This window comes from Rousettus aegyptiacus, unplaced genomic scaffold (genome assembly GCF_014176215.1).
Source record: "Rousettus aegyptiacus isolate mRouAeg1 unplaced genomic scaffold, mRouAeg1.p scaffold_m13_p_6, whole genome shotgun sequence".
Taxonomy (NCBI): domain Eukaryota; kingdom Metazoa; phylum Chordata; class Mammalia; order Chiroptera; family Pteropodidae; genus Rousettus; species Rousettus aegyptiacus.
In genome coordinates, this window is record NW_023416309.1 from 84,231,861 (window position 1) to 84,253,796 (window position 21,936).

Genomic DNA, 21,936 nt, shown 5'->3' on the forward strand with positions numbered 1-21,936 from the left:
CCCCATCCCAGGCCTGAGCCCTTACTCAGTCACCTCACCTTCGGAGGTGTCTGCACAGGATTTTGCCCCTCACCTCCTACCCAGCATTTTCATACCAGGTCTCTCCTTCCATCCTGGTAACCTCTGAAGGGCAAACTAGAAAGGTTTAATGTCTACGAATGAAGCATTAAGTCCCAGACCAGCGGTGATGTTTACAGGGATACAGGGGTCTGCCCTTGCTGTTCCCTGCCTCCCTTCCTAGTTGGCCTCTCTTTCCAGCCAGCCCTTTCCTCCGACGATGCCCACGCTACATTGTGCAAGGTCTAAGCTCACATCTTATTCTACCATGCAATGCTAGGGTACCCTGGGCAAGTGACTTAACCTCTCTGTGCTCCACCTGTCTCATTCATTCGACAACTATGCTTCAAAAACCTACCACATGCTGGGTATAAGTGCAGGGAATAAAGCAAGGACTCTTCCCATCATGGGCATTGTATCCTAGGGGAAGGGAGATGGGGATGAACCAAATCAACATATCAAATGTCAGGTGGTGGGAATAATTGTTTATTGAGGAAAATGAGCAGGGGAAGGGTGTGGTGGGATGCTATTTTAAGAAAAGCCTCTCTGAAGAGGTGACTTTTGAGCAAAATGAAATGAGTGGATCAAGGCCTATGAATATCTAAGGAAAAGAGGTTCCAGGCAGGCAGGCACGGTCCAGACAAAGGCCCCAAGGCAGGATTAGGCCTGAAGGACCCAGGGAGCAACCAGGAGACCAGAGTGGTAGGAGAAAGCAAATTGTAGGCGAGGACCTGGAGAAGATGGGGACCGCAGTAAGGGGGCCTGGCGAGCCACGGGGTGGGGGCACTTTGGGCTTTATGCTGAACAATATGGTCAAGTCGAGAGCAATAAATCTTAGGGATTAATGTTGTGGAAACACACCCAGCACAGGGTCTGACCTATCACAGCGGCTTAATGAACTAATATCCGTAACCTCCTGGGCAGAGGTCATGTGTCCCCAGTGAGTCTGGGAGCTCCCTCAGGCTGGGCTGCATCTCCCCCATCGGACTGGGGGTCCCCCATGGCAGAGCATCTTCAGACTGGGGGCCCCTGAGCCGGCAGGGCTCCGACGCTGCAGCCCAGAGCCCAGGCCTCTCCCCGCAGCCTGCGGCATGTCCCGGCTGCGTTTGTGTTTGCTGAGCATTTCCTCGCAGCCCCCGTCGTTCTGTTAGTTTTTGTTGCTCCTTTATTAATTGGTTTTTCTGTCCTTGGGATTATTTGATTTCCACTTAATTGCTTGATGACAGCAAGGTTTATTTTTGTTCTTTTCTTTCCCAGAAGAGGGGCAGATGCTGGAGAGAGGCCAGACTGGCTGCTCAAAGCTGTCTGGTCTCCTCTGGGGCAGCCTTTCCTCTCCTGCCTATGCTCTCAGTTCCCCTTCCCACCTGTCACACTGCAGGGGTCAGGGTGGGAGGTTGCCACGGGCTCTAAACTGCAGGCCAGGCCTGTGGGGGAGGGGCAGGGCCACCCTCTGTGTCTACAACTGGGATCTGGCGCTACAGATCCAGTCAAACCCCTCCTCTGTGCAGTGTGTCTCCTGAGTGGCTGGGCCAGGCCTTGAATGAACACTCTCACGCATTCTCAACAGCCTGTAAGTACAAGCCATTAATATACCAGACGAGGCAGCAGAGCACCTAGGGAACTTGCCTGGGGCCACCAAGCTAGCTTGTGTCAGGACAGGAAGCCAGATCCGTCAGATGCAAAAAGGCAGATAGATTCTCCCCTCTTTTCTGCGGGTGAACCCTGCCTCTAGGAACTCTCAGACTAGACCAGTGACAGACAGGTGGGACAACAGAACACCGAAGGTAGAGAATGGCCCTGCCACACAGCTGAGCGAAAAAAAGCAATTAAAAAAAAAAAAAAAACTTACAGCATGGTCCCACTTTAGTTAAATGAATACTATATATACACATTTTTGGAAAGATTCATTCTTTCAACGGATATTTATGAGAGTTTTTTGTGACTGTTTCCCATCTAGTTACTAGGAAATACAGAGTGATGGGAAAGATCAGGCCCTGCCCTCATGCGACGTACATTCCAGAAGGAGAGATGGGCCATAAAAGGAGTACGTCAGCAACTGGTAATTTCAAGTAGTAATGCATCCTGTGTAATACTACATAAAAAATCAAAGCAGTATTAAGTGACATGGCTGCGGAAGACCTCAAAAGACCTCAAAAGACCTAAAAGACCTAAGAAGGTGGCGTCTTGTTGAAACCTAGGTGATGAGGAGCTACTGAATAACAATCAGACAAAAATAATGGCCCGTGCAAAGGCCCTGAGGTGGAAACGAGCTTCCTGTGTTTGAAGACCAGACAAAAAGCCTGGTGTGTGAGCGGTGGTGGGAGGAGGTGGGAAGTGGAGAGGATGAGGTCAGAGAGGAAAGCTGGGGCCAGATCAGAGAAAGCTTTGCTGGCTATGGCATGGAGTTTGGGTTTTAAGTTATAGCATGCTATGAAGGATTTTTAAGCCAGTGGTCCCCAGCTTTTTTGGCACCAGGGACCAGTGCTCTATGAGAATCTAATGCCTGATGATCTGAGGTGGAGCTGAGGCGGTGATGCTCGCACTGGGGAGCGGCTGCAAATACAGATGAAGCTTCGCTCGCTGGCCCGCCACTCACCTCCTGTTGCATGGCCCAGTCTTAACAGGCCACAAACTGGTTCCGGTCCGCAGCCCAGGGTTTGGGGACCCCTGTTTTAGCTATGTGTAGAAAAAGGTCTGGAAGTATACCTGTGATGCTCTGAACAGTGGTTATCACCAAGGAGAGAGGGTTGAGGGATAAACGAGGAAAGGATGGGGTAGCAGAGACATCAAGACTCACATCAAGTTATAGCGTAAGAGGCAAACTTGGGGCCGCTTACCTGCTTGGAGGGACCCAGCACCAAGGAGGCAGGATTTTTCAGCCAGAGCTCTGGGGTGAAGACAGGGGACAGGTTATCTAGACACCACTGGAAGAGGCCACTGGACCAGGGAATGAGAAGTAGCTGGAAGTTGTGTCCAGCTCCAGGGGACCCTGGCAGGTTAGGGCAAACACGGAACTGGGTTCTGGGGACATGAGCAGCAGGCCAGCTCTACAGACTGGATGTTCATGCTGGGAAGAAGGGAGAGTTGGGTAAAGAGGCAGCAGCCTCTGAGTTCTAGAACTGGGTCTCTGGGAATCGTTTCTTTATGAATTCATTTATTCAATGAACATGTATTAAACATCTACACGGTGCCAGGCATGCCCTTGTCATTGGAGATGGGGAGTGAACATGATCGACTTGGATCCTGCTCTCTGGGACCTTACGGCACAGCGAGTAGAGAAGTGTAGACTTGACCAGCCCTAGCTCCTGGGCAGGTGGAAGGCGGAGGGAGGGAACTTAATTCTCTGAAGTATATACAATGAGCCAGGAATATGCTGGGCCTCTTATACGTTTAATCCTCATGACAACTCTAGGAGGCACAATTATTGAACATGATTCATATAGATGAGGACCTTAAGGCTCAGAGAGGTTAAGGGATTTAAGTCACAGCTATAAGTGTGAGACAGAATTTGAACCCAAATGCTGGGCTCTTTTGATGCCACCATGCTGGGAACAAGTTAGCCAAGACTGACGATACTGGAGAGAGGGTATATGTTAAGGAATCTGACAGAAGGTGCTTCCTTCCTCCAGGGGCATCTGGACCCATGCCTTGCAAGGGGTCCCTGGCAAGACTGTGAGCTGCACCTGGCCCTTAAGACTCTCTCTCTGGGGACACTTAGGATTCCAGGGCATTTGGGCTTCCAGGGCACTCAGAGACTTCAGTGACAACCCCTCTCCCCCTAATACTGCCCCCTACATACTCTACCTATGGACTTACATATGATCTTGCAGCCTGGCATGCAAAGCCCTCCCCAACCTGGCCGCAGGCTCCTCAGGTTCATTCCTAACACCTGGCACCACCCCAGCACACATTCTCCATCCTGTAGCAAGCCAGGGGTTTTAGCCCAGGAGTCACTGGTGGCCAGACACATAAACCCATTGGTACTAACTCAAGGGAGTTTAATGGAAGCACAACAGGACACCTGGTATGGGTCCCCAGGGTCTCTATCTGGCTTCTCTCTGCTCCCTGCTCCCTTCTCCTGCTTCTTGCTGCACGCCAGCTTTTTCTGCTTACTTACAGCCCCATAACCCAGGCTGACAGGTGGCTTTACCCTATCTGATGCCAATTCCTACTCCCGTGATGAGTTTTCTGTCAGCTCACCTGCTCACCACTATCTATCTGACTAGTTCTCAGGGTTCGAATTCCAAATTTCCAGGAGTGGGGCTCTGATTGGCTCAGTGTAGGTCAGGGGTCCCCCCTGGTCCAATCAGCTGTGTCAACAAGAGACAGAGTTACCTGGACAGAGGATTGTCCTGTCTAAGCGCCCTGGGTCTCTAAGAATAGGCAGTGGACTAGGAACAATGGTTGACATCAGGCCACCCACCATTCCTTAAACAGACCTATACTTGCTGGTCTCTGAGCCTTTACTCATGCTGTCCCCTCTACCTGGAAGACCCTGCCCACAAAGCTCTGTCTTTTGTGGTTCAGGCCAAGTTATTTAATTCCTCCAGTCCTTTGATAGGGTAACAATCCCCGTTCCCAACACCCCATTCTTGCATACGGCCTCACCCAACAGTTCACTCCTGGCCTGTCCAGGCCCTTCCCCACACACAATGATTTGGGTTCCCCGGTCCCCAGTTTGCACTGGGCACAATATCCTTCACCCTAGTCTGTCTCCCCACCCTGACCCCGTACCCAGCCCTGATGTTCAAACATACTAAACAGGGAAAAGAAAATATAAATTCCGAAGGCCCAATCAGGCCCTTTACCTCAGTGGGAAAAACCATTTACCAGGCTTTTTTGCAGCAAAGCTAACTCTCTCTCTAGATGGAGAAAATTCCTCCTCACCAGCACAGGCTCCAAGCTAACCCTTACCCTCAGAACAGGTGTATTTGGCCAGATTCCCCCAGCAGGCCTCCACTTTCCCCAGTTTCCCAGTCTGGAGCCCACTTCTTTCCCTTCCTAACACCTGATCTGAAACTCTCATGGTGTGGGGAGTACTCCCCCATCCCCTCCCCACACCCCCAAAGCCTTTTAACTCAGAGCTGACTGACACCAAGAGCTCGGATGCAGAAGATAATAACCCCACCCTTCCTCACCCTTTTTGCCTGCCAAGCAAGCAAGGTCTCACTAGGACTTTCCATTCTAAGCCCCATTATTTTTTGCCCTCTCTCTTCTTTTTTAAACACAGGCTAATTTAAACCCTCTTTTCACAGATGAGAGGCTTTCGACTTTGGCATTAGAACTTGAGTTTGAATTATATTTTTGATCCTCGAAATAGATATTTTCCAGCCAGAGGGACCCCTGATCCTCTGGGCTGAGCATGAGCTTTTACAGAAGTGATTGCTCAGAGGAGAGGTGACCTGCCCAAGGTCACACGGCACAAGTAGGACAAGAGCCCATTCTGCTACAGATGGTTGTTTTTTTATAATGTGCAGACACTATGCACTTAAAGAGAAAAACAGGAGGTAATTGGACCAACAAGCATCACCTGAGAGAAGCAGAAAGCAAACCAGCTCCAACACAGACAGACACAATTATGAGGACAGTCCCTGTGTGACCCGCAGAGCTGGCAGCAGAGCCTGGGGAACAGTACTAGAACCATGGCCACCTGCAGAGCCCCTTGGCCCTAAACAGGCTTTGGGCACTGAGGAATGTAGCTATGGGGCCTCTCCTCCTGACATTCCAGGTGAGGCCAGAATGCCAGGATCCACCCATTGTTCTGGCTGCTGCCATAACAGAAGCCAAGGGTCATGAGGGCTTTCTATGTGCCAGGTCTTTTGCATGCATTGTCACATCCAGCCTTCCCAACGACCCCATGAGGTCCATGCCATGCCACTAGGCCTACTCACAGATGAGGAAACTGAGGCTCAGAGGCACTCAGGGACTTGTTCAAGATCACACAGCAGGGATATGGTAGACCTGGGATTGAAAGCTATCTGGCTCCAGAGCCCATGCTCTTCCTAATACTACCCTCAGATTAGATTTTTTAAAGTTCTACAGGTTGGGAAGGAGCCAGGTGGAGAGGGATCCATCAGAGTTGGACTGAGGGATCATTTCATTCACTAAAAAACAATGCTGTCTGTCAGGAGTGCCTGGGGCTGTGCAAGTCCACAGACAGCTGACCTTGCAGCCAACCAGGGCAGATCCGAGCCGGTGGAGCCAGCACACTAGACGGTTTCCTGGAATCAGGTCTTTCTTCTCTTTCCCCTGAGGCTGGCCCTGCCCATGTACACAGACCAACCCCTCCAAGGCCAAGACACTTGTATGCCCCCAGAACAGGAGTGTGGCCCTGAGCCACGGGGGTGGGTGACATCAATGTAGAACTAGATGACAGTGGACTGTGCCAGGACATGAAGTTCTGAGTTGATGGAAGAGAGGCGGAAGAGTCTCCAGCAGGTAGAGAAATGAAGCTGCTCTGTCCTCAGAGTTTGGGCCTCAGGAGGATTCTCTGTAGGGCTGGCAAGCGCTTTTACCCAGAATAAAAGCCCACGGTCTTTCAACGACAGCCTGGTCCCCCATATGGCCTGGGCCCCGTGACCTCACTGACCTCATGTCCTACTTCTGTCCGCACTGTTTCCTTCACCTCAGTCAGCCACATCAGAGGCCTCGCCACTCCTCGAACACCACGGGCCCAGCCCTGCCTCTGAGCCTTTGCAACTGCAGTTCCCTTTCCCTGCACCTCCTCCAGACAGCACATGGTTGGCTCACTTTCTTCTCGTCTTGACTCGTATCAGCTTCTCAGAGAGGCCGCCCCCAGCAACTCTAACAAGAATTGCAAACTCGCCCCATGGTTGCCTTTTCTCCTTCATATCTCTGGCCGTCTAGTAGAGTATATTTTGTCCTAATGTATGCAAGCATTTGTTTGTCCCTCCTAAGTCCTGTAAGGGCAATGATTCTGTTTATTTTGCTCTATCCCGGAGTTTCTAATGGTGCCTGGCACTTATGTGCATCATCGCTGAATGAGGTCTTTAGCTTCCTGGAAGCAGGAGCCGGCACCACCTGGGCCACAGTCTGGTTGGTGTTTGAAAGCAGCAAGAAGATGTCAGATTCAGGCATCTATAAAACCACCCAACTGTGAATGAGTGTGTGAGTGAGGGCAGTGAGAGCCAGGCCAGGCCAAGGAGGAAATTTCCACTGGGTGGTCCGAATTATCATGGTAATTACAGCCACAGATTTCTCTCCATTGCAGCATATGCTTCTATTTAATCAGGAGGCTCTAGACCGACGTGTGTGTGTGTGTGTGTGTGTGTGTGTGTGTGTGTGTGTGTCAGACAGACAGACAGACAGACAGACGGAGGAAGAGAGAAAGAAAGAGAGACGATGAGAGGGGAAATTTTAGGAAAAGTTACTGAGTCAACAGGCAGCTACAGACAGAAAATGAGAGGGGATAAGAGGCAGAGGCAGAGCTGCCTTGAATATCTTGCAGTTACTTAAACGCGCACCTCACGCTGTTGGAATTTTTGATGCTCATACACATCATGTGTCGTTTGAGTGCATTTGTCTCTTTCTCCCCTCTTTTAGGGCAGGGACAACATCACACCCACCTTGGCCTCACGTGTGCCTACCTGATGCCTGGCCTGCAGCAGGAGCTCAGTACACCTTTGATGAATTGACTTCATAAAAACTGAATTTAATTGGCTCAGCCAGGGGAGGAGTGTGTCTGGGGGCTCCCAGGGATCACAGGTGGGCTTGCTCAAACTCCTTGCCCTCCCTAGACCTCATTTCGGCATTTATGATATGAAGAGTTGCACTAGGTGATCTCTCCGTATCTCCAACACTAACGTTCTGTGAATTTATGAGGGTTTTATTATGAATTTCACAATCTGCTTTCTGAGTGGAGGCAGCTACTCCCCTTCCCTGGAAGGAAAAGGAGGCCCTGCCAGAAGAGACATGGTGAGTCTGGCCTCATGGTGTAGGCTCTCTTTTCCCCGGTGGTATACACCAACTCTTTGGGACCCACCCTTGGTCTTACGTGGGTCATTGTTTATTCTGCATGGCTCTGCTCAGTCCCCCTAACACTCTTCAATCCCACCATCACACCACTGCCAGATAAAAGCTCATAAAAGCTCAGCTCTGGAGACCTCTCCTGCACATCCCTCAACGGCTCCTCATTGCTCACAGAATTAAGCAGTCTTTTGCCCAGCATTCAAGGCCCTCCACAATATGGCACTGACTTCCCTTTTCCAGCTTCAGCTCTCTTTCCATTCTCTATTCTCCAGACCCTGCTCTTTCACATCTCCATACCTTTGCCCATGCTAGTGCCCCCTCTTGGAATACCCTCTCGGGCCCAGTGATAACTCTACTTATCCTCCAGTGACCCAGTCCAAGACTACATCCCCTCTCTAGTAGACCTCGCCTGTCTTTCCAAACAGTTGGAACATTTGATCCAGCCCCACCCACTGCCCTTTGTCTATATTTGTTGTGGACATCATGAAGAGGCATGTTAGGGACTATCTCTGACTGATCTTTGCAACCTTCACACCAGCCAGTTACCAGCACACACAAGGTGCTCTGTACACTTGGTAGAATGGGACACCAAGGACCAAGCCTTGGAATGCTTGCTCCCTTCCAGGCACTGTTTTAGCTCTTATGTGCATTAATTGATTTCATCCCACAACAATCCCATGAGGCAGGGACTATTACTACCCCAACTTTACAGATGAGGACACTGAGTCTCAGGAAACTGTATGAGGCCACACAGCTGGTAGCAAAGCTGGGATTAGAGCTTGGAATGCTCGGCAACAGAGCCCACATTCGTAGTACTGCATCTACTGCAGGCCCTGCCCAAGCCTCTGGTCTGACCAACCCCAGCTCCTATGCCCTCCTACCCCTGTCTGGCCTAAGTCAGAAGGTATGGGGGACCCTGCTCCCCATCCAAGGTGGGGCGGGGCAGAAGAGGGAAGTTTGGATTGTTGATCTTAAGTCCTAGACAAGAACCAGGCAGAAGGCTTGCACAAGGCAGATCCTCAATAAGTACTTGTTAGAAAAATGAAAAGATAGGGATTAAGTTCAAGTGTGGAAGGATTAAGGAGAGGAGATGAGGTACAGTGAGAGGCGAGTCCCCTCAGACAAATGCCAACTGTACCAGCCATGCAGCAGGCCACAAAATAAAGAAGAAACCCAAAGCATCCAAAGAGAATGAGCCAGCAAGAACAACTGCATTCTCCCTTCTATTTAATTTCTTACAGGGGCTGTGGGACCCTAAGTCAATAAAAGGGGGTTCTAAGGAGGAGCAATTAAAGACCCCAAGGTTGTATTTGCCTGGTATCCAACATCTGGATGAAAAGCGAAAACTTACCATTGTCAGAGCGTTTTATTTACTCTGTACAAAACTCTAGGTATTTAGAAACATCTGGGTGATAGGCTGGCTGATTCAGCTTTTTGTCCAGATGTTTGGCATTACCCAGGTTCTGCCTGGCTGTCGTTACTGTAGAGACAGATTCAAGCTAAGGAGGCCAGGGGATGTTGAGGGAGAAGGGACGGCAGTCCTGCCCTGTGGAACATTCTGTCCCTTGACTCACCCTAGTCTTCACCACTATTCACAGACCTGCCTACTCGCCTGGGAGGATTTGTTCTCTCCAGCCCCCTCACACAGCCCCCAAGTTGCACAAAGCAGAAGCATTGATGTTTATACAACATCTTCCCCTGGGAATCAGCTGACCCGGCACAGAATTATCTGGCATCTTCCCTCTGCTGGATTATGCAGGCAGCAACTTTGATCGAATCTGGCAACCAGATTTATGAATCAGTCAATATTTATTGCAGAGAACAATTTATCTTCATGCCCGGTTTGTGCACACAGAACCCTGCTCCAGGCACGCCCAGAGGCCTTGTTGGTACTGAATGTTGGGGAGGTCTCGGTAAACATGTCTGGTGGGGGTGGGGAGGTAACAGAGAGAGGTCTGACGCCAATCAAAAGGAGGCAAGATACAAGTGGAAAAGGGATGGGGTGAAGGATCAGTAGCTACTATATCTATCCAATGTTTGTCCTGCTCTGCCCTTCTCACACCTGTCCCAGTCCTCCACGCCCCATGCCATCCGACGAGCAAAAGTCAATTAATTGTTAGATTATTTGAAGTCAAATGTGATACAAATCTTGATATAATGCCTTCCAAAATGAACTGAAAGTATGTGTGTGTGTGTTCTTCTAATTATCTACTCTTCTGTTTCTTCCTCTGTCCACTGGCCCATTAAGAAAGATAACAGAGCCTGAACTCCCAAGTTCAGTCTTGTGATGACCAATCAGAGAGCCAAGATTATAACTATACTAAGGACTGGCCAAGGAAAGGCTACTCAGGATTCTCTTATTCGCACGCTTGCACTGATTGGCTAAACCACTGCCCCCTATGATAGAAAGCACAGTCTCATGTTAAGGCAGGGAATCCAGATGTCCATCCACCCCAGTAGCAGTCAGCTCATTTTGAGGGCTAAAAGCCTGGCCTATTACAGTTCTGGGCTTCTCAGACTAATTAGAAGAACAAGAATGAGAGACAGAATTTAAGACAGGTGGGAAGGAAGAAAGTAGAATGGTACCCCAAATGTCACCTTGTATTGCCTCCTTCTCAGCTCTAACTCTGCCTCCTGCCCCAACCATTCCTTATTCCTCTGAGCCTGTCCCCCAAAGTGACTACTCTTTTGGCACTATGCCCACAGCCCACCCTCTCAAAGCCTCTCCCACTGGAAGCTTCTTGCAGGAAATACAAGGTATTAAGGGGAACTAAAAAGGGAGAAAGGAAATGTTTGGGGAGCTTAGTAGCTCCTCAAAAATTATAGAGCAGAGTCCTACCAGCAAAAAAAATGAGATATGCCCTGGTCTTTCCTCATTCTCTGGGCTTCGCACCATTTAGGCTCACAGAGGCTGTTCTAGCAGTGATAGAGGACCTGAGGGCAATGGCTGGGTTGAGCAGACAGGAATTGGTACCATCTTCATCCACATACAAGGTCTGGGCCTGAAGTTGGGCAGGGGGACTGCTTTCTTGCCCTAAAGAGATAATAGGTCCAGGGTGAAAGGAGTGGAAGGAGCTGGGTAGAAGAGGTAGCTTAGGAACTAACTCCATAAATAGTACGGACAAACAATGGGCTGGGCCACCCCCCAAAAGGAAGGAGAACGGGAAGCACCCAGAGAAGGTAAAAAACAACTCTCCCCACCCCTAACTTACCTAAGGGCCAGGACACCTGGGCTCTTAACCTGACCCTGAGCCTCTGGTCAATTACCTCACCCCTCCATACCCCTGCAAGGTGGGGAATCATCTCTTCTCAGACTTTCCCCAGAGCTAGTCAAATAAAACGACACACATGAAAGGCTGGGAATCTTTGTGGCTCTAAAAGACAGAAGAATTAGGACCAATGGATAAAATTATAAGGAGACAGGCTTCTTCTCAGTACACAGAAGAACTTTCTATGTCCAAAATGTCCAGCAATAGAAGTGGTTAAGATAGTGATCAAGCATAGTTCAAGCTCTCAAACACAGTTTGAATGACCATCTGTTGTAGAGTGTATTTTCTGGACACTGTCAGGCACTGAATGGGAATTTTGGCATAATTTGTAGGCTGCCACTAACTCTTTATGATTCTGTGATTCATTCATTTAACAAATGTTTATCAGTTGCCCACTAGACCCAGCTCTGTCACTAATGGGCTGTGTGACGACCACTTTTCTTCTCTGAAGCCAGTTTCCTATACATAAAATGAAGATGTTGAGCCATGGACCTCTGAGGGCTCTTCCAGCTCTAATAGGCTGCCTTTCTCTAAATGGGATCTGAAGGAACTACAAAGGCCCACCTCCTCCTTATCACCCCCCTCCTTCTTCTGATTTGTCCTGAACTACCCATAACTTAGCAGAGTTGGGACAGAATGGACTTCTCCTGGCCTGGGATATCATGTGGAACAGATGGCCCTGTTGCCATGGAGACCAGGGAGCTACTTGTCCTGGGGGACTGAGAATTGAGGGTGGGTACGGCGAAAGCAGGCATGGGTGATTTACTCCTGCAATAGCCAAGCCCAGAGTCTACATGAATGTTAAACAGAGTGGCTCTAGGCAATCACTCAGCCAGACAGATCAGAAACCACTTAAGATGAAAGACTCAGAACATTTGTACATCTCTTCCCAGGGATGCCTGCAACTTCCCCGGCTCCCCACCCCTGCTGCACAACTTTGGGGCCCCCTCTCTGGCCTACGATTTGACTCAATCCTCTTACTGACAAAGCTGGAGGAGCACATGGTCTGTCCTGAAGGAGGGGGATATAGGTAGTTCTGGAGGGGACTTGCTGAGAACTGAAGGAGGCTGACTTCTTGAGCTCATTCAAAAAAAAGAAGAAGAAGAATTCTCTGGCAATCAGCACTGGGCAACCACAGACGGGGTGCCTTAGGAAGGAGTAAGCTCCCCACCCCTGGAAGCATTCAAACTGGGCTGGGTAGGTGTTCTGTAACAGATTCTCAGGACAACTCCCCCATCAAGTAGGAGGCTGAGCCTGGTGACTTCTAAAGGTGGCTCTTCCAATTCTGAGGTCTTGTGATAGCAGAAGCAGCATAACGTGATGATTACGAGCCTGCACCTTAGTGTCAGGCAGACCTGGGCTTAGATCCCAGCTCTGCATCTCTCTTGCTGTGTTACCCTGAGCAAGTAAACTTTCTCTGAAACTCTATTTTTCATCTATGAACTATGAGGTATAATACTGGCTTTATAGGATTTGGGGGGGAAAGATTAAAGTGAAACAATGCATCTAAAGTGCTCAAAACAGTATCTTGCACATATTAAATAGCCAATTATTTTTATTGTTCTGTAAGTAGTAAACTGACACAGGAATGGGAGTTCCCGACTGTTTGGATTGGACTCAGCCAAGATGCCTGGCTCCTGATCTGCCATTTCCTGTTCTTTCTGTGCATCCATTTCCACATCTGTAAAATAAGGCTAATAATAGTGCTTGCCTCATAGGATTATTGTGAGGACTGAACTCTACAAACCTTCTGGAGTATTTAGAATAGAACCTAGCACAGAACCAATACCCAATAGCTGTGCATGTGCTGTCATCGTCACCACCATCATTATAACCATCATCCTCCTCCTCAGCTCTAGTCACCTCCACAATGCCTGGCACTTTAGAGTTTGTTCAAAGATCAAGTCAGGTTTTGGGGGACTTTTGGGAGTGGTGGTGGTGAGAACATTTAAGATCTGCTTTCTTAGCAAATTTCAGTTATGCAGTACAGTGCTATCAACTACAGTTGCCATGTATACATTAGATCCTCAGACCTCATCCCACTCATAACTGAAAGTTTGTACCCTTTTGCCAACCTTTCCCTAATTCCCCCACACCCAGTCCCTGGCAACTGCTTTCTGTTCTCTGTTTCTATGAGTTTGACTTTTTCTTTCTTCTTTAGATTCCACTGAAGTGATACCATGCAGTATTTGTCTTGCTCTGTTTGGCTTATTTCACTTAGCATAATGCCCTATGTGAGGTGATGGATGTATTAATTAACTTAATGGGGGGAATCCCTTCTCAATGTATACGTGTATCAGATCATCACATTGCACACTTTAAATATCTTAGAATTCTGTTTGTCAATTATGCCTCAATAAAGCTGTCAAGAAAAGATTAGAAATAACAAATGCTGTCAAGGATATATAGAAAAGGATACCTTTGTGCACTGTTGGTGGGAATGTAAATTGGTAAAGCTACTATGAAAAACAATATAGAGGTTCCTCACAAGATTAAAACTAGAACTACCATATGATCCAGTAATTCAACTTCTGGATTTTTATTCAAAGGAAATGATATCAGAATCTTGAAGTGCTGTCTGCACTTCCATGGTCATTGCAGCATTATTTAAAACAGCTGAACACAGAAACAACCTAAGTGTCTATGAGTATTATTATTCAGCCATGAGAAAGAAGATTCAATATTGTTCAAATGTTAATTCTCTCCAGTTTGACCTATAGATTCAACACAATCCAAATTGAAATTCCCAATAGGCTTTGTTTGTAGAAATATATAGGCTCATTCTGAAATTTACATGGAAATGCAAAGGACCTAGAATATCCAAGGCAATCTTGACAAAGAAAAACAAAGTTTGAAGATTTACACTATCCAATTTCAAGGCTTGCTCTAAAGAAGATATACTGTCATCAAGACAGAATGGTAGTATAAATAGATAGATAATTCAATGGAACAGAATAGGGAGCCCAGAAATAGACCCACATTTATAAAGTCATTTGGTTTTTAATGAGAAACCAAAGCAATCCTATGGATAAACCAGTGTTTTCAACAGGTGTGGTTGGAATAACTGGTTATCAATACAGAAAAACAACATGAATATTGAGCCTTAACTTACACGATACATAAAATTTAATTCGAGATGAATTGTAGCTTTGAACATAAAGTTAAAACTATATATAAAGCTTCTAGAACAAAACATAAGAGAATATCTTTATGACCTCCAGATAGGCAAATATTTATTAGATGGAAGGCAAAAAATAATAATTATTAAAGAAACAACGATCATTTATATTTCATAAAAATGAAAGCCTTTGCTCATGGAAAACATAGTTAAGAAAATGACAGTGAGCAATGGCTGCGAACGGCAGCCTCCTCGGTGGTATGTGCAGCCTGTTTCTTGCATGGGTTACCTTAAGAAACCCTGGGGACCACCCTTTCCAATGGAAATTCATGTCCGACTTCATGCTGTTCCCAATCTAGGCCCCAGACAAGAACAGTTAAGTCCTCATTTGATGTTATCAGTAGATTCTGAAACTTTAAGTGAAATGACCTATAATAAAACCAATTTTACAATAGGCTAATTGATATACACAACAGTTAAGTTTCTACAGCATCTTAACACTATAACAAAACAACATTGAATATAACAATGTTATTTAAAGACCTTCTGTATTCGGGGTGTCTTGGGAAAGCCCCAGACCATAGTGGCCAGGGCCCACATTGGCTAATTTATCATGTCATTCCTTACAAAGCTGCAGAACAAAGAGCAAGTGATTTAGGCCCCACACATAGCCAAGTTCAAGTTCCCTGGCTGCCAGGAGAACCATATCTCCAAAAGGTAGTGCTTTACCAAATCTAATGAGGATTAATTTGAAGGCCTGGTAGCTGAAAAGTGGATCATCCCAGATGGCTATGGTGTCAAATACACCTCTAATAATGGCCCCCTGGACAAATGGTGAGCCCTGCATTCCTAAGGGCTTCAGCCCTGCCCCTTCCTTACTCACACCCATCAATAAATTCTACTTCCTATCTAAAAAAAATCAATGGCAAGTCACAGACTAGGAGAAAATGTTTGCAAAAGATGGATGTATTAAAAAAAACATTTTTATTGTTGTGTTTTGTGTTGTTCTTTATATACAAGTCCTATAACAGGACTTGTTACACAACAATAAAAACACAAACAACCCAATAAAGAAAACGGCACAAGATTTTAACAGACTTTTCAACAATAAAGTAGATATACTGAATGTATGCCTAACCTATGATCCAGGAATTCTACTTCTAGGTATCTACCCAAAGAAAGAAAAACATATGTCTGCAAAAAGACTTATAAAAGAAAATTCATAGCACCTTTATTCATGGTAACCCCTGACTGGAAACAACCCCAAATCAACAAGAGAATGGATAAAAAAAATTGTAACCACTACTCGATGGTACAAAAAAAAAGTAATGACATATGCGACAAAATAGATGAATCTCAAAAACATGATGAGTACGTACCATTTGATTTCATTTATGTGAAATTCTAGAAGGGTTTTTCTTTTTTTTAATGAAAACTGATTGCATCTGCAAAATGAGAGACGCGATTGACCAGAAAGGGAGCATGAACAGACGTCCTGGGTGATAGAAACGTTCCGTATCTTTAGTTATTTGGTTTTCACATGTGTAAGCATTTGTCAAATCTCCTCAAAGAGTACACTTATAATTCATGCATTTCACCATTTCACTGATGTAAATTTAACACACACACGGAACCACAGCAAATATTGAATTCTACTTAATGATATGCATGCTGAAGTATTTGGAGTGAAGTATGCCGATAGTCTGCATCTTACTTTGAAATATTCCAAAAATAAGATATATTGAAGGATAGCTATATGGACCAGTTTTGAAGAAAAAGATATAGCAAAATGTTGACAATTGTAGACTCTAAATGCTGAGCACTCCATTGTGAGTACTCACAATTCTTTTCAATTTCCTACGTGTTTAAAATTTCATGTTGTATCTTATATCTGTATCTAGGCTTATCTTGAATTGAAAAAACTCAGAATAGCTTTGAGATGAGGGCAAGAAGGAGTGGTCAGGATTTCTCTAGCCCTTGTGTGTAAGAATGCCAGTCAGCATGTGTCCTGAGGTTCTCTTGCCAGCAGTCACCCCTACATAGCCTGATCACCCCTATCTAATGTGACATCTGGGGGACAGGATGGTTACATTACATTTTCCATCTTTCAATGAAGAGTGTCTTCCCCATCATATCAGAGGTCCCCCCGGGCAGGGATTAGGTCTCCCCCATTCCACTAGGAGCTTTCTTTCAGCAAAACCTAGGTCTTTCCCATCACACCAGCATTTTCCTTGGGCTGGAGGTTACATCTCTTCCATTAGCTTTGGAAATCTCTCAGGATGGGGACTAATTCCATCATCAGACCAGAAGGCCTCTCTGCATGCATCCGCCACATCATAGAGGCTTCTCAGAGGGCTGCCAATTGTTTCTTTGTATTTCCCCCATGACTCCCACTTGAGCTCTGCAGGCAGAGCACACTCAGCAGAGTGAGGGAGTAGTGATTGACAGTATCCAAGTAAGAACACTTGAACTTCAATCATCCCAGAAGCTGACACTCACTCATATGGATTTCATATTTAGTCAGGGAAATGCAACATTAATTCACTGTGGTGATTAAGACTTTGCACACCCTAAAGTGAAGAAATTGTAATTTGAGTTTCTCCCAGCAACTGTAGCTGGGAAACATCACCCCTAGGCATTGGCAGGAGGTCACAGTGTTCAACCATTCATTGGGCAGGTGACAGCACAGCTGCCTTTGCACACCTGGGCCCACAGGAACCAAGGGTAGAGTGTACTCACCCTTGTATGGTGCTGAGACTCAAGGAAGAACAGGCAAGAGAAGAGAGGGGAAGAGCCAAATTGTGTTCCCTGCTTTCCTTCTTTAGATCTCTCTCTCTCTCTCTCTCTCTCTCTCTCTCTCTCTCTCTCTCTCTCTCTCTCTCTCTCTCTCTCTCTCTCCCTCTCTCCATTATTCTCTCCCTCTCTTCCTCCCTCTCTCCCTCCCACAAACCCACAGATATACATCTTAAACTGTGTATGATTTGAGTTCACAAGGGTAAGTTCCCTAGCAACTGATGACACATTTTCAAGCTGTTGTGTGATCGGACACTAGAGTAGATGGCTGACTAAAAAATGGAACAAATTTGGTTTTTGTATGGAATATAGATAGGTTTATCTCTCATCTTTCAAGCCAGTTTCTCTAGAACCCCTCCACCTACCTATGACCCCTATAAGTTTGACTAATTTCCAGATGTTTTTGTAATTAAGTTTCTGTTGTGATGACACAGCTTGTTTTCATTATTCTGGTTGAAATGGAGTGAGAGCCATTAAGCCATCATGAGAACTCATTTACTATTTTTAATGTCAGAGTTTTTCAAAGTGTCATCTTGTGTTGCTTCCAGCAACAGCAGACTAGATAATATAAAAAAGTTTTTTCATTACAAAACAATCAGCTCCTGCTAAAAGAAACTTGAGTGCATTTCTGGGGTCAACATAAGGAAGAAAAAGATGTAATAGTCCCATCCATCCCCCAAAATTCACTGAAATGAGGGCAAGGAGTAATAAGCAGCAAGGCAACTCAAAAGGCAGGTGTTGGAACAAGACAAGGATACCTGCTTTCACCGCTGCTAGTCAAAATCGCACTACTAGAGCAGTTAGACAACAAAAATAAATGAATAAAAGTCATTCAAGTTGGAAAGCATGAAGTAAAACTATCTCTATTGCAGATGACATGATCCTATATAGAAAATCCCAGATAATCCACAAGAAAGATATAAGAGCTAACGATTCAGCAAAGTTGTAGGGTATAAAATCAAAACAAAAATATCAGCAATGTAGAAAGGGAAATTAAGAAAGCAGTACCATTCATGTAGCATCTAAAAGAAAAAAAAATATTTAGGAATAAATTTAACTTAGATGAAAGACTTATACACCGAAACCTCAAAATATTACTGAAAGAGATTAAAGAAGAGCGAAATAAATTTTAAAAAATCCAATATTTATGGATAGGAAGGCAATATTGTTAAAATGCCTACACTACCCAAACTGATCTACAAACTCAAAGAAGTTCCTATCAAAATTCCAAAAGTTTTTTTCCAGAACGGGAAAGCCAACCATCAAATTCATGTGGAATTGCAAAGGACTCTGAATAGTCAAAACAATCTTGGTAAATAATAACAAAGTCAGAGGACACACATTTCCCCAACATCAAAACTTACTACAAAGCTGCAGTACTCAAGGGTGTGGCACTGGCGTAAGACGGACGTATAAACCAATAGAATGGAATTGAAAGTCCAAAAGTAAACTCATACGCCTATGACCAATTGATATTAGACAAAAGTACCAAGTCTGTCTTAAGTCCTCTTCAACAGATGGTTCTGGGGCAACTGGATTCCTGCTACTTCACAAGCAAATATAATAATTACCTCAAAATGGATCAGTAACTTAAATGAAGAACTACAACTATAAGTCTCTTAGAAGAAAACAAAGGAGGAATTCTTCATAATCTTGGATTTGGCAGTGGATTCATAAATACGACCCCACAAGCACAAACAACAAAAGAAAATATAGATAAATTGGGCTTCTATAAAATGTTAAATTCTAATTAAAATGTTTGTGCACCAAAAAGCAACAAAAATTGAAAAGACAACCTATAAATGGGTGAAATTATTTGCAAATCATTTGATAAGTGTTTAAAATCGAGATTACATTAAAGAATCCTTACACTCGACAACAAAAAGGCAAACAACCCAGTTTCAAAAATGGCAAAGGACTTAAATAGACATTACTCCAAAGAATATATAAAAATGGCCAATAAGCCCATGGAAAGATGTTTAACATGATTAGTTATTAAAGAAATGTATATCAAAACCTCAATAATTAATCACTTCATATCTATCAGGATGACGGTAATAATAATAATAATAATAATAATAATAATAATAATAATAATAATAATAATAAAAAATGGAAAATAACATGTTAGTGAGGATTTGGAGAAATTGGAATGCTTGTATATTGCTGGTGGGAATCTAAAATGGTGCAGACTCTGAGGAAAACAGTATGTTGGTTAAGGAGCCAAAAACCAAACATAGGATTACCATATGACCAAGCAATTCCACTCTTAGGTATATATCCAAAAGAATTGAAAACAAAGATTCGAACAGATATTTGTATGCCAATGTTCATTGCAGTAATATTTATAATAGCCAAAAGGCGAAAACAACCCAACTGTCCATCAACAGATGAATGAATAAACAAAGTGTGACATAGACTATGGAACATTCATTCAGTATAAAAAGAAATGAAGTTCTGATACATGCTACAACATGAATAAACTTTGAACACATTACGCTAAGTAAAATAAGCCAAACACAAAAGGACAAATATTATATAATTGCACAAAGGGGAAATATCCATAAAAGACAAATTCATAGAGAAAGCAGATTAGAGGTTACCAAGGTTTGGAGCAAGGAGGGAATGGAGAGTTATTGCTTAATGGTTACAGAGTTTTTGTTCAGGGTAATGGAAAAATTTGAAAATAGAGAGTGTTGGTTGCACAACATTATAAATGTATTTAATGCCACTGAATTATCACTTAAAATACTTAAAATAGCAAAAAAAAAAAAATTTACCACAATCACTATATACTGCCACAAGAAAAAAAAAAAATTAAGGCAGGTGCTCCCTGTAGGCATATGCTGATATTAATGTTTCAGTGATGACTAGGAGTGTTAAATCTTGGAGCAAGTGAGGTGTAGAAACTGAGGCAAGACTTCTATTTTAAACTGGGTTCTAAAAAAGGGTTGAACGGCTTCCAGAACATTCCCTAGTTCTTGAAAAAAACAAATGCAAGTCCTCTTTGGAGGAAAGTATCCTAATTTAGGCCCCTCAGATTCTCACAGATTATGTGCAGCCAAATTGAACTCATAATCTAAGATTACAAATATATAGGGAAATAAACCACTATGAATCAAAGTAAGCAGAAGCAATCAACAACAAATTCAGACTCTCAAGGACCTCAGCTATTAGAATTATCCACTAGAGTGTAAGCTCCATAAAGCAGACATGTTTATATATTTCGTTTACTGCTGAATCCCTAGCTTCTATAACTGGCACATAATAGGCACCAAATAAATATTTGATAAATAATCAGATATTAAAAAACAAAATAAGTATGTATGAAATGTTTAAAGAAATTTAAAAATCACAAAAATGAGAAAGCAACAGTAGACCACAAAATTCTCAGAAATATTTGTAAAAAGAACCAAATAGAACTAGAAATGAAGTGGATACAGAAAATAGACACAGCTAAAGAGAGAATTTAGTAGACTGGGAAACCAATCTGATGAAATTATTCAGCAAGAGAAGATGCTACAAAATAATGAAAAAAAAGATCAAGAGATATGGAAGACAGAATCAAAAGATCTAACATTTATTTAATCAGAGACCCAGATGGAGCAAATAGAGAGAATCAAATTAAGGAAATATATGAATAACAATGACTGAAACTTTTTTGTAAGTGATTAAAGAAATGCATCAAAAAACATAGGAAGCACAATAAATATCATGCAGGACTTTTTAATTTACATTTACATACATTGTCATGAAATTATAGGTCACTAGAGCTAAAGAGATCTTAAAATAACCACAGAGAAAAGACGGCTTATATAAAAGAGAGCTAGAATTAGACTGACAGTAGACTTCTCAAAAATAAAAATGAAAACCAAAACATAGTAGATTATATTCAAAGTGTTAAGAAAAATAATCATCAGTCTAGAAACTGTTTTTGAAGAGCAAAAGTGAAATAAAGATATTTGCAGATAATCAAAGTCTGAGAGGATTTAGCACTAACAGAACTTCACTACATGAACTTCTCGAAGATCTACTTCAGGAAAAAGGAAAATTGGTTCCAGAAGGAAAACCTCAAACTCATAGCGAAATGATTAGCAAAGAAACTGGTGAAAATGTAGGTAAATAAAAACATTGTCTTTGAGGATTAATAAATATTATGTCTAATGTGCGGATTAAAAGAAAGACTGACCAAAAAGACTGGTCAACAATAGTATGTAGCAATTCCCTTTTGGCTGTCTGAAGAGAAGATTGAGGATTGACAATATTGTTGTTTATACTGAAACTTCAGAAGTCGAGAAGAACATCAGTTTAAGTGACTATCTCCGAGCATGTTTCTCTGTGAGGGAGCCCATAATGAACATTTTATTCAGATCTGTCCGTTGGACTGTGGTGAAGTTCCCCATTCATAATTTCTGACTTAAGACAACATCTGGACATGTTTCATAATAAATCTAAATGTGTACACTTGCACTGTATACTGAACGCTTTTGCACTGTGCTTTTATTTAATATGTGTGTTTTATTTCTAAATCTTTTTTGAAGATGAAAATTTTAACCTGTAAAAGAACTTTAAAAATAATTAAATCTTATATACATTATAATTTATGACGTTATATACATGTTATGACCACCCACATCAGACTCAGTTTTTAAACACACCTGCATGTTCCTGACAAATCAGGATCTCTGGGGGTGAGATCTTCCTTTTAAG

The 21,936-nt window shown here is 43.8% G+C and overlaps 1 non-coding gene across 1 annotated transcript; it reads left to right on the plus strand.

Annotated features, from left to right (window-relative positions):
- The first annotated feature begins 14,623 nt into the window (after positions 1–14,623).
- Positions 14,624–14,745, plus strand: LOC118604433. Its single transcript, XR_004951741.1, has one exon. It is a non-coding gene; the product is annotated as a small nucleolar RNA SNORA70 (small nucleolar RNA).
- The last annotated feature ends 7,191 nt before the right edge of the window (positions 14,746–21,936 follow it).